General features: G+C 50.1%; 1 long non-coding RNA gene across 1 annotated transcript; it reads left to right on the top strand.

Annotated features, from left to right (window-relative positions):
• Window positions 1–359: 359 nt before the first annotated feature.
• Window positions 360–9,874, top strand: LOC142910744 (uncharacterized). The gene is made up of 4 exons (XR_012933079.1): window positions 360–722; window positions 7,286–7,355; window positions 8,307–8,375; window positions 9,478–9,874. It is a non-coding gene; the product is annotated as an uncharacterized LOC142910744 (long non-coding RNA).
• The last annotated feature ends 2,958 nt before the right edge of the window (window positions 9,875–12,832 follow it).

The raw sequence follows: 12,832 nt of genomic DNA, 5'->3' as shown, positions 1-12,832 counted from the left end.
GGTGTTGATATTTTGTGGGTGTTTTTTAATTGGTCAGCTCCATTGCACGTGACATTGAACTTTATTTCATAGCCCGGATTAAGGCCCATGGTAAATAGCATAGACTAGATAAGGCGCTGCTGCGTTTCAGACTATACCAAGCATAGCCCGGAAGAGGGGGATTTAAAGCATCAAAACTCAAGACGCGCTGAATAAATGTAGCGAATTTGTTTGATGTTTAATTATTTCATCCATAGCGACAAGAAGCAAGAGGGGCTCACTAGCGTTAGTGAAAGGTGGGGTTTGCTGTGTACCCCCCTAAATTAAAACAATTTAAGTTCGCCGGTGGCATTCACCCCTCCCTCGCCCGCTGCTCGCGTTGGTTTCGCCCACACGACCCTCTCCCTCCACCACCAAAGTGTCGCGTTTTGGCGGGAGAAGGCGGCTGTGTGTTCTGAGGAGACTAACAACCACCACCACAACATCTATAATCATAAGTATAACTACTATAATAACAACAACATCTACAATCATAACTATAACACTAATAATAACATCAACAACTTACAACAGCAATAATATAAACAATAATAATATCAACAACTTACAACAGCAATAATATGAACAATTATAATAGTAATAAAAACATGAACTGCTATAATAACTAATACTGTAACATCAACAACTACTACGACTATAATAAAACAAAAACGTGAACGAGAGCGGGCGACACAACGAGGGCGGTGAGTGAGAGAGTGGAGCCGACCTCTCGCCCTCACAGCCTGAGGCCCACAAAGACGCGCGGGCTTTGTCAGCCTCACGCAGCCCGTCAGGGAGACTACACGGGGAGACATTTGTGTTGTGTCTGTGTGTGTCTCTGTGTGTGTGTCTCTGTCTGTGTGTGTCTCTGTGTGTGTATCTGTGTGTGTATCTGTGTGTGTATCTGTGTGAGTCTCTGTGTGTGTGTCTGTGTGTGTGTAAGCCTCAGGCAGCCCGTCAGGGAGACTACACGGGGAGACATTTGTGTTGTGTCTCTGTGTGTGTGTCTGTCTCTGTGTGTCTGTGTGTGTCTCTGTGTGTGTCTCTGTGTGTGTGTCTCTGTGTGTGTGTCTCTGCGTTGTGTCTGTGTGTGTGTCTCTGTGTGTATCTGTGTGTGTGTATCTGTGTGTGTGTCTCTGTGTGTGTCTCTGTGTGTGGGTGTCTGTGTGTGTGTCTGTGTGTGTGTCTGTGTGTGTGTCTCTGTGTGTGTCTCTGTGTGTGTGTCTCTGTGTGTGTGTCTCTGTGTGTGTCTCTGTGTGTGTCTGTGTCTCTGTGTGTGTGTCTCTGTGTGCGTCTGTGTGTAAGCCTCACGCAGCCCGTCAGGGAGACTACACGGGGAGACATTTGTGTTGTGTCTGTGTGTGTGTGTCTGTGTGTCTCTCTGTGTGTGTGTCTCTGTGTGTGTCTGTGTGTGTCTCTGTGTGTGTGTCTCTGTGTGTGTCTGTGTCGCTGTGTGTGTGTCTCTGTGTGTGTCTGTGTCTCTGTGTGTGTGTCTCTGTGTGTCTCTGTGTATGTCTGTGTGTGTGTCTGTGTGTGTCTCTGTGTGTGTGTCTCTGTGTGTGTGTCTCTGTGTGTGTGTCTCTGTGTGTCTCTGTGTGTGTCTCTGTGTGTGTCTGTGTCTCTGTGTGTGTGTCTCTGTGTGTCTCTGTGTATGTCTGTGTGTGTGTCTGTGTGTGTGTGTCTCTGTGTGTGTGTCTCTGTGTGTGTCTCTGTGTGTGTGTCTGTCTCTGTGTGTGTGTGTCTCTGTCAGCCTCACGCAGCCCGTCAGGGAGACTACACGGGGAGACATTTGTGTTGTGTCTCTGTGTGTGTGTCTCTGTGTGTGTCTCTGTGTGTGTGTCTCTGTGTGTCTCTGTGTATGTCTGTGTGTGTCTCTGTGTGTGTGTCTCTGTGTTGTGTCTCTGTGTGTGTCTCTGTGTGTGTGTCTCTGTGTGTGTGTCTCTGTGTGTGTGTCTCTGTGTGTCTCTGTGTGTGTCTCTGTGTGTGTGTCTGTGTGTGTCTCTGTGTGTGTGTCTCTGTGTGTGTGTCTCTGTGTGTCTCTGTGTATGTCTGTGTGTGTCTCTGTGTGTGTGTCTCTGTGTGTGTGTCTCTGTGTGTCTCTGTGTATGTCTGTGTGTGTCTCTGTGTGTGTCTCTGTGTGTGTGTCTGTGTGTGTGTGTCTCTGTGTCTGTGTGTGTGTTGGGAGGCTAATCGATGCCCGGGTGCGGTCAAGGGATGGCTCCCTATTGCTCAACCACGTTATGTATGCTGATGACTTGGTAATAGCTGCTCAGTCAGAGGAGGAGTTGGAGACGCTGCTGCTGAGACTGGAGCGTGCCACTAAGAGGTGGGGCCTTACCATCAGCCCCACCAAAACCAAGCACCTGCCTGGGTATTTTGTACCATCGGACACTCCACCCCCACAACTCCCAATCGGTGATGGGGCAGTTGTGGAGAGAGTGGAGAGTTTCCCATACCTGGGCAGTGTGCTTATGACTGGCACCAGTTTAACAGCAGAGGTCTCACTCCGAATCAGTCGAGCGGCAATATCTTTTCATCGGTTGCGTAACGCTGTGTGGAAGCTACCTGGTCTGTCGCTCCGCACTAAGCTTCAGGTCTTCTCGGCCACGGTCATTCCCTCCCTTCTCTACGCTTGCGAAACGTGGACCCCCCTAATGGAACATCTTCGCCGGTTAGAAACATTTAGGCTGGCCTGCCTACGATCCATCCTGGGTTTAACCAGACTGGATTGTGTGAGGAGCTCACAAATCCTTGAAAGATCTGGGCAGGGTCCCATCGGTGAGCTCCTCCGGCAGGCAAGGCTGCGATGGCTGGGTCATGTAGCCCGCATGCCCAGCCACCGCATGCCGAAACAGCTTTTGTTTGGCCGGATTGAGGGGGCTAAGCGGGCGCGGCACGGGCTAGAGAAGAGATGGAGTGATGTGGTACAGGAGGACGTGGAGCTGAGTGGACTTGCCGATGACTGGTACCAGCGGTGTCAAGATCGGCCTCTGTGGAGGAGGCTCGTGAAGGATGCTACTGGGCAGTTGGAGGCAGTCGCCCTCCAACAACAACGGAGGGCGGAGGAGCGACGCTCACAACAGCGAGCGGAGCGCCGGGTGGCTAAAGCACAGCAGGTTGGCACAGTAGGGGGCACAGGTGGTGCATCAGCCAGTCATCTCAGTCAGTCGACCCGTGGCACCTGGGTCTGCCCCGTGACCTCCTGCCAGCGGGCGTTCGACACTTCACGTGGCCTCAGGGTGCACATAGCCTGGCACAAGCGTCGTGGTGACGTCACCGCCACTTAGTGGCGAATGGCGGTTGTTGTTGTTGTGTGTGTGTCTGTGTGTATCTGTGTGAGTCTCTGTGTGTGTGTGTCTCTGTGTGTGTGTGTCTCTGTGTGTGTGTGTCTCTGTGTGTGGGTGTACCTCTGTGTGTGTCTCTGTGTGTGTGTCTCTGTGTGTGTGTCTCTGTGTGTGGGTGTGTCTCTGTGTGTGTCTCTATGTGTGTGTCTCTGTGTGTGTAAGCCTCACGCAGCCCGTCAGGGAGACTACACGGGGAGACATTTGTGTTGTGTCTGTCTGTGTGTGTCTGTGTGTGTGTCTGTGTGTATCTGTGTGAGTCTCTGTGTGTGTGTGTCTCTGTGTGTGTGTGTCTCTGTGTGTGTGTCTCTGTGTGTGGGTGTGTCTCTGTGTGTGTCTCTGTGTGTGTGTCTCTGTGTGTGTAAGCCTCGCGCAGCCCGTCAGGGAGACTACACGGGGAGACATTTGTGTTGTGTCTGTCTGTGTGTGTGTCTCTGTGTGTGTGTCTCTGTGTGTGGGTGTGTCTCTGTGTGTGTCTCTGTGTGTGTGTCTCTGTGTGTGTAAGCCTCGCGCAGCCCGTCAGGGAGACTACACGGGGAGACATTTGTGTTGTGTCTGTCTCTGTGTGCGTGTCTCAGTGTGTGTGTGTCTGTGTGTGTTGTGTGTCTCTGTGTGTGTCTCTGTGTGTGTCTCTGTGTGTGTTGTGTCTGTTGTGTCTGTGACTTTAATGCCCGAGTTGGTCATGATACTGGCACCTGGTCTGGAGTGATTGGAGGGCATGGGCCAGATCAGCTCAATAACAACGGTAGGAGGCTGCTAGATTTTTGTGCAGCCCATGGGCTTGTAATTACCAACACGCTGTTCCGGCATCGGCGCATCCACACAACATCATGGATGCATGCCGGGTCCAAGCAAGAACATCTGCTGGACTACATAGTGACGGACCAGCGGATGCGAGCCCATGTCCTTGACACCAGGACCTACCGTGGAGCTGATCTGCCCTCTGACCATCGACTAGTCATCTGTAAGATGTGCCTGCCATTCTTCCACTCCGGTGGTGGGTGTACACCCAGGACCCCATTCCGACCTGAAGTGGCCTGGTCTCAGTTATCTGATGAAAGTTGCAAGCGAGAATTTCATCATCGCTTGCGGCTGGGATTGGCATCGTCCCCGACTCCTCCTGATGTCGAGGGTAAATGGGCGAGGTTTAGGACTGTGACTCATGCAGCTGTAATGGCTGCTTTGGGTACGCGGTCCAGACCTCCCCAGAGACCCTGGCTGACAGAGGAGGTGTTCAGGATGGTTGAGAAAAAGCGACAGGCCCACTGCCATCGGCTACAGAATCCCACGTCAGAGAATGAGGAGGCTTACCGCAGCCTTCGCTCGGAGGTTCGGAGAGCCGTGAGGCGCTGCAAGGATGGGTGGTGGTCGCGGGTTGCTGAGGAGATAGAGTCTGCCTCAGTGGCCCGTGATCACAAATCTCTATTTAACTCCATCAAAAAAGTAACCTGCAGCGCCACACCTATTACCATCATTAGGGGAAAAAACGGTGATCCAATCTCCGACCCCCAGGAACAGGTTTGCAGATTTGCTGAGCATTTCTGTGAGGTCCTGGGGGAGGGAAAATCCCTCAGCCAGGAAAACATCGTGGCACAAAGTGAGGATGACCCTGCTGAGGCTGCGGTGCCTCATATTGGAAGAAGTCACCCCCTGTGAGTGGCTGGCTGAGGTGCCATCTGTTGAGGAAGTACTGAAGGCGATCCGGAGTCTGAGACCAGGAAAGGCAGCGGGCAGAGATGATCTCCCAAGCGAAATGCTGAGGGAGGGTGGCGTTTGTGCACAGACTGCCCTATATGACATCATAACAACAGTCTGGACCACTGGACGGGTTCCGCAGGATTGGAAGGATGCCCTGGTGGTCCCCCTTTTTAAGAAGGGGGACCGCAGAGACTGTAACAACTACAGGGGCATCTCAATCCTCAGTGTGCCGGGAAAGGTCCTGGCAAGGATTATTCAGCATCGCCTTGCCAGGCACGCTGAGGAGAGGCTTGCGGAGCCCCAATGCGGTTTCAGGAAAGGGCGGTCCTGCACAGATGGCATATTTTCTGTCCGTCTGCTACAGCAGAGGTGTAGGGAATTCCAACAAGACCTACATCTCTGCTTTATTGACCTGGTCAAGGCCTATGATACCATCAGTACGCCTGGGCTCTGGGTCGTTCTTCGTGCTTTTGGAGTACCTGACCCTCTGCTCACGATCATTAAGGACCTTCATGATGGTGAGCGGGCCCGGGTAAAACTACGTGGCCGGGAGTCAGAGCCATTCCCTGTACACCTTGGGGTGCGACAGGGATGTCCTCTGGCTCCCACATTATTTAACATCTATTTTGACCATGTAGTTTGTGAAGCCTTCAATAGCTGTACCGGGGGAATCTCCATATGGTACAGATATATTGGGAGGCTGATCGATGCCCGGGTGCGGTCAAGGGATGGCTCCCTATTGCTCAACTACGTTATGTATGCTGATGATTTGGTAATAGCTGCTCAGTCAGAGGAGGAGTTGGAGACGCTGCTGCTGAGACTGGAGCGTGCCACTAAGAGGTGGGGCCTTACCATCAGCCCCACCAAAACTAAGCACCTGCCTGGGTATTTTGTACCATCGGACACTCGACCCCCATAACTCCCAATTGGTGATAGGGCAGTTGTGGAGAGAGTGGAGAGTTTCCCATACTTTGGCAGTGTGCTCATGACCGGTTCTGGTTTAACAGCAGAGGTCTCACTCCGAATCAGTCGAGCGGCAATATCTTTTCATCGGTTGCGTAACGCTGTGTGGAAGCTACCTGGTCTGTCGCTCCGCACTAAGCTTCAGGTCTTCTCGGCCACGGTCATTCCCTCCCTTCTCTACGCTTGCGAAACGTGGACCCTCTTAATGAAGCATCTTCGCCGGTTAGAAACATTTAGGCTGGCCTGCCTACGATCCATCCTGGGTTTAACCAGACTGGATTGTGTGAGGAGCTCACAAATCCTTGAAAGATCTGGGCAGGGTCCCATCGGTGAGCTCCTCCGGCGGGCAAGGCTGCGATGGCTGGGTCATGTAGCCCGCATGCCCAGCCACCGCATGCCGAAACAGCTTTTGTTTGGCCGGATTGAGGGGGCTAAGCGGGCGCGGCACGGGCTAGAGAAGAGATGGAGTGATGTGGTACAGGAGGACGTGGAGCTGAGTGGACTTGCCGATGACTGGTACAAGCGGTGTCAAGATCTGCCTCTGTGGAGGAGGCTCGTGAAGGACGCTATTGGGCAGTTGGAGGTAGTCGCCCTCCAACAACAACGGAGGGCGGAGGAGCGACGCTCAGAACAACGAGCGGAGCGCCGGGTGGCTAAAGCACAGCAGGTTGGCACAGTAGGGGGCACAGGTGGTGCATCAGCCAGTCATCTCAGTCAGTCGACCCGTGGCACCTGGGTCTGCCCCGTGACCTGCCAGCGGGCGTTCGACACTTCACGTGGCCTCAGGGTGCACATAGCCTGGCACAAGCGTCATGGTGACGTCACCGCCACTTAGTGGCGAATGGCGGTTGTTGTGTGCGTGCGTGTGTACTGTGCGTGTGTGTGTACTGTGTGTGCACTGTGCGTGTGTGTGTGTACTGTGCGTGTGTGTGTGTAACGTGTGTGGCGGTAGTCTAGCGGTTAGTGCGCTGCTCTACGAACATAACGACCCGAGTTTGATTCCCGCCCACAGCCAACACCCAGTGACGATTATTTGAACCGGTTCTGGGCCTCCCCTAGGTCGACTCAGCCTCAAGTGAGTACCCGGTGCGGTGTGCAAGCATCGCTACTGGGGAGACAAAGGCGGTCGGGCACGGTGCTGGCCACCCATTCCCTTTGCGTGCCGCGCCGGCCTTCATAGGTGGAGCTGATACTTGCTAACAGCACTTGCCCCAACAGTCTGTTAAGGCTACATGGGGGATCTTTGTCTTTGTATCACCACCCAGGAGTCACGGAGCTTTTGAGGCTCCGAGCCACGTGGGGATCCACAACAGCGTGAGGCGGTGCCACTCACAGGTGAGACTCGGGGATATGTGATTTCTAATCGATAGCCATCCGTCGGTTAACCCATCGCAACTGCTGAGTCTGTCACGCGACTTCCTCCTTCCAGCGAGCCTTTGATGCTTCACGTGGCCTCAAAGTGTACACAGTGTGTACGTATACACAATCATGTCCACGTTGTTGTTGCTGAGTTCACGCACTCATGGGAGGGGGCAATGGAAAATGAATCTGAATCAACTTAAACTCCATCCCCATGACCTCATGAAGTGCCAGCGGGAGGTGTACCTCGCTAGTGACGCCATGTCACCAAGGTATTCACACTCCCCCAACCCCCGTCCACTGCGCCCTTGAGCGTGACGTCACCTCCGCTTGGGTCACTGCCGATATCAATCCAGTGCCAATCCTTATTTGGGCAAAGCTACGCCCAGTGACTGGCGGTACATTAACATAATGTATTAGTTTAAACCGTCGAGAGTTTATTGCGACGGGTTCAGCAGCCACGCCCCATCCCTCGACATATGGGCCGGACTCATTAACATAATTTATTCAGTTACAGCCGCTCATTGTGGGAGGGGCGTGTTTCTTAACCCGGAAGTGACGTCATGTCACCAGCTTACCCACGTGACGTAGCGAGGTAACAGGAGGCTGCTGATCCGCGCTTGCACTGAAATCCGAGGTGAGAAATTCTCATGGTTGTGGTGGTTGTTGTTGTTGTTTACCAAGGTAGAGCCTCTCTCTCTCTTGTAGGGATGTCAGTTGAGTAGCAGCGAGCATGGGAATCGATGTCCAGGTTGGAACTTTACAACGCGGGGCCTAGCCACGCGGGGCCTTGCCTCCTGCCCTCGCCTGATTGCGTTTACTTTAATTATCTCGCTTAAGTTTAATTTGTCTTCACCCGGCTCGCCACTTTGTAACTTTGTTTTATTGTAAATATTCACGCAGTTTTTATTTTCGTTCTTTTGTTAGCAGGCCAAGCCCGCTTAAGCTGCTATACCGCTCTTGTCATCAGAAGCAACCTGCCCACAACAACACAAGGTGAGGCTTTGTCAACGTGTGTGAATGTTTTTACTTAAAACTTTGGTGACTGCAGGAATTCATATTCTTGGTTCTTTCGGTAAAGTCACGTAGATAGAAAATTAAATAAAAATAACAATGAAAATGAATGTAAATAAAGCAAAAAAACTCACGTCGTTTTGATCGCAACACAAGTGGTCTTTATTTAATGTAATTGTATTATCAATTATTGTTATTTTCTATCTACGTAACTTTACTGAAAAAAACAAGAATACGTGTGTCAATGTCTATCGGTCAAAGACGCTAAACGGAGAGACGCGCAAACTCCAAATATACAGCAGGCGTCAGGGTCGGGATTGAACCCACGACTTCCTGTGTACCAGGTGAGGTAGTTAACATCTCGCCACGGAGAGAGACACGCAAACTCCAGTTAGCCTCGGCTATGTTCGTTGATCCTCGATTAATTACTTGGTGGAGTGAGAAAGCATTCATGCCGAGCAGATGAAGGTGGCCAGGCGTGATTCTAGACACGCCACCGCCTGTTTACCCATTGACAGTGTACAGTTTGTGTTTGCAGTAACGTCTATTAACTCTGTTGAACACGGAGGTTATATCACAACAGTAGTTTAATTTTGTTTTCGTCTGGAACTATTTATAAGAATGGAAACAGGAAGTTAACATAGCACACACATGCAGCTGAAGTCGGAGCTGTTCATCCCAGCGTTTAAGGACATCTGAGCCTGGATTCACACCTCTAAGTTGCGATTGAACATTAATTTATGCATAACACAAATGGTATTGTTTTCAACACCCTTTGCTATGTCAGCTGAATTTAGCTCTCATAAATATTCCTTTTGTAGCCAGACAGCCGATATTGTGTGCTCGGAGTTTTGAGTTAACATTCATTTTGAAGATGCAAGGGCTTCCAAGCATATTTATAACCATTTGCCCTCTCATTGTGTGCCATAACAGCCCTGTGATGAATTTGGGAAACTTTTTCACTACTTCATGAATATATTAATAAGTATAGACGTGTAAGTCACATGTGACTGTATATATGCATTCCTCTGTGCCTCGATACTGACGTGTAGATGGTGTGGATATTCTTATTTTCTGTCTGCAGCTGACGCTGGTCTGATGGAGCAAAGGCAGTCAGCACAGCAGCTCGGTACGACAAGTCAACATTGCGACCAGCGTGCATACAGCACGGATCGGACTGGAAATTTGACACAGCACCAGATAACTCGCACAGGAGAGAAACCCTTCAAGTGCAGTGTGTGTGTGAAGACATTTTCAAATTCATCTGCTCTTAAAACACACCAGAGAACACACACGGGAGAGAAACCCTTCGAGTACAGTGTGTGGGGGAAGGCATTTTCAGATTCATTTGCTCTTAAAACACACCAGAGAATACACACGGGAGAGAAACCTTTCAAGTGCACTGTGTGTGACAAGGCATTTTCATGGCCATCAGTTCTTAAAACACACCAGAGAACACACACAGGAGAGAAACCCTTCAAGTGCACTGTGTGTGGGAAGGCATTTTCACAGTCATCTACTCTTGTAGCACACCAGAGAACTCACACGGGAGAGAAACCCTTCAAGTGCAGTGTGTGTGTGAAGGCATTTTCACAGTCATCTACTCTTGTAGCACACCAGAGAACTCACACGGGAGAGAAACCCTTCAAGTGCAGTGTGTGTGGGAAGGCATTTGCAGGGTCATCTGCTCTTGTAGAACACCAGAGAACACACACGGGAGAGAAACCCTTCAAGTGCAGTGTGTGTGGGAAGGCATTTGCGCAGTCATCTGCTCTTGTAGCACACCAGAGAACTCACACGGGAGAGAAACCCTTCAAGTGCAGTGTGTGTGTGAAGGCATTTTCACAGTCGGTTGCTCTTGTAACACACCAGAGAACACACACGGGAGAGAAACCCTTCAAGTGTACTCTGTGCAGGCAGATGTTTGCAAATTCATCAAACCTTCAAGTACACCAGAGAACACAGAAGCATCAGAAGATCCACAAGGAGTGGAGTCTGAAATCAGCTTGTGAAAGTCAAAGTGCCGCAATGAGCCCATCCCTCATGAAACAAGAACCGGAGGAAAATCCCAGCTTGGACAGTTTTAAAGGTATCTAGGTGAAATGTGAAGAAGTGATGGTGAAGAGCGAAGAAGTGAAGGTGAAATGTGAAGATGAAGATTCAACTCCAAAATGGGACCTTCACATCGATGGAGGCAACGTGAAGCAGGAGGAGAATTCTGACTGTGAGGCAGAGCGAGGCAACTCCCAGCAGTTTGTGGAAGTGGAGGTGTGGGTGGACTTACTAGACAATACAAAGTTAAATGGAGACCCGGTAGATGTGTAAGCATGAGACAATGTTGTTACAATAGATGCACCTTTGTCACCGGCCTTTAACGAAAAGAATGCGACGTTGAACACTCAGGTCCTAGGTTCAACCTGCAGAGTAAGAGCGAGCGGCTAGTCTTTGTGGACCTGTGGGTTGGGGAGATCTCTGACCAGGAGCAAGAGACAATAAGCTCCCAAGCATTCACGATGTTCTCATGATAATTGCTTTTACACGGTGCTTGCTTAATCGCCTCGGCAACTCCGAGTTTTGTATCGTACCTCATCTGAAACACTCGAAGAGCATCCCCAAGTAGCAGTTGCCCCTGTGTGGCACAGGGTGGTGGCCCTGCACCGGCCTGCATTTATTATTTTTTTCCGCCTGAGGACGACCGCTTGTGTTACGATCGAAACGTCGTGATATATTATTATTTGTTCTACCTACGTGACTTTACTGAAAGAACCAAAGAGTATGTGAACAAGAGGCTGTCAGTAGGGGGCGATGGTTGATGTTTCATCTCAGTTATGTAATTTGTCGCTAATGTTTAGAATTCGCCAGCATGCAATGGCCTACTCGTTTTGAATGACACAATAGTATGTTTTACATCCACTGTTAAGCAGACGGTGCATATTCTTTTTTTTTCAATAGCTTCTTAATCAGATGTTATCTGATGCAGTATATTTCACTGCAGTAATTAAAGTTTGTTAAAATTCCTGTTAATTTCGATTGAACGCTTATCTGATTTTGTGTGTACATGCAACATTTTATTTATAAGGGTCAAACATTGAATAAGTGATGTTAGGACAAAGTGTGTGTGTGTGTTTTGGAAGCAACCTGTACAGATAACTCAGGTGAGACCCGTTGTTCTTGTGATACAGGTCAAACGGTACTTTTGTGTTTAATGAAGTATCTGGAGCAACTCATTGTCTTTACATAGGAAGCACACTCGGATCATTCATCAGTCACAAGACATACCACCTTAAAGTTACACGTAGAGGAGATACATTCTCTGCAACACGAATTATAATTTTGTCTTACGTGTTGACGTAGATTTTGTCGAACTCGGACTATAAATGCTCCTAGCTGATTAACGTCTGGATGTTCTCAACCATGGCTTGAAGCAAGCCCCACTGCTGTTGAGACATTGTCCACCAAAACCGGTCCACAGTTGGCTTGCACACACAGTGTACACACACACAGTGTACACACACAGTGTACACACAGTGTACACACAGTGTACACACACAGTACACACACAATGTACACACAGTACACACACAGTGTACACACACAGTGTACACATACAGTGTACACACAGACATAGTGTACACACACAGTGTACACACACACATAGTGTACACACACAGTGTACACACACACACAGTATACACAGTGTACACACAGACACGCAGTGTATACACAATAATGTCCACTTTGTTGTAGCTGAGCCCACGCACCCAAGGGAGGGAGCAATGAAAATGAATCTAAATCAACTTAAACTCCAACCCCGTTCTGTGACGTCACCACTCAGCATTACTTCATCGGCGTGAAACGCCAGGGGGAGGTGTACCTCGCTAGTGACGTCATGTCACCAAGGTATTCACACTCCCCCAACCCCGTCCACGGCGCTCTCGAGCGTGACGTCACCTCCGCTTGGGTCACTGCCGATATCAATCCAGTGGCAATCCTTATTTGGGCAAAGGTACGCCCAGTGACTGGCGGTTCATTAACATAACGTAGCCGCGCCCCCATCCCTCCACATATGGGCTGGCCTCATTAACATAATTTATTCAGTTTCAGAGCTGCTCATTTTGGGAGGGGCGTGTCTCTTACCCCGGAAGTGACGTCATGTTACCTGCTTACCCGCGTTACGTCGCGAGGTAACAGGAGGCTGCCGATCCACGCTTGCACAGAAATCCGAGGTGAGAAATTCTCATGGTGGTTTTGGTTGTTGTTGTTTACCAAGGTAGAGCCTCGCTCTCTCTCGTAGGGATGTCAGTTGAGTAGCAGCGAGCATGGGAATCGATGTCCAGGTTGGAACTTTACAACGCGGGGCCTAGCCACGCGGGGCCTTGCCTCCTGCCCTCGCCTGATTGCATTCACTTTAATTATCTCGCTTAAGTTTAATTTGTCTT

Source organism: Petromyzon marinus, unplaced genomic scaffold (assembly GCF_048934315.1).
Source record: "Petromyzon marinus isolate PM22_M1 ecotype Great Lakes invasive population unplaced genomic scaffold, UKy_Petmar_22M1.pri1.0 PM_G_Scaffold_15, whole genome shotgun sequence".
NCBI lineage: Eukaryota > Metazoa > Chordata > Hyperoartia > Petromyzontiformes > Petromyzontidae > Petromyzon > Petromyzon marinus.
This window is presented reverse-complemented; position numbering and strand designations above follow the sequence as displayed.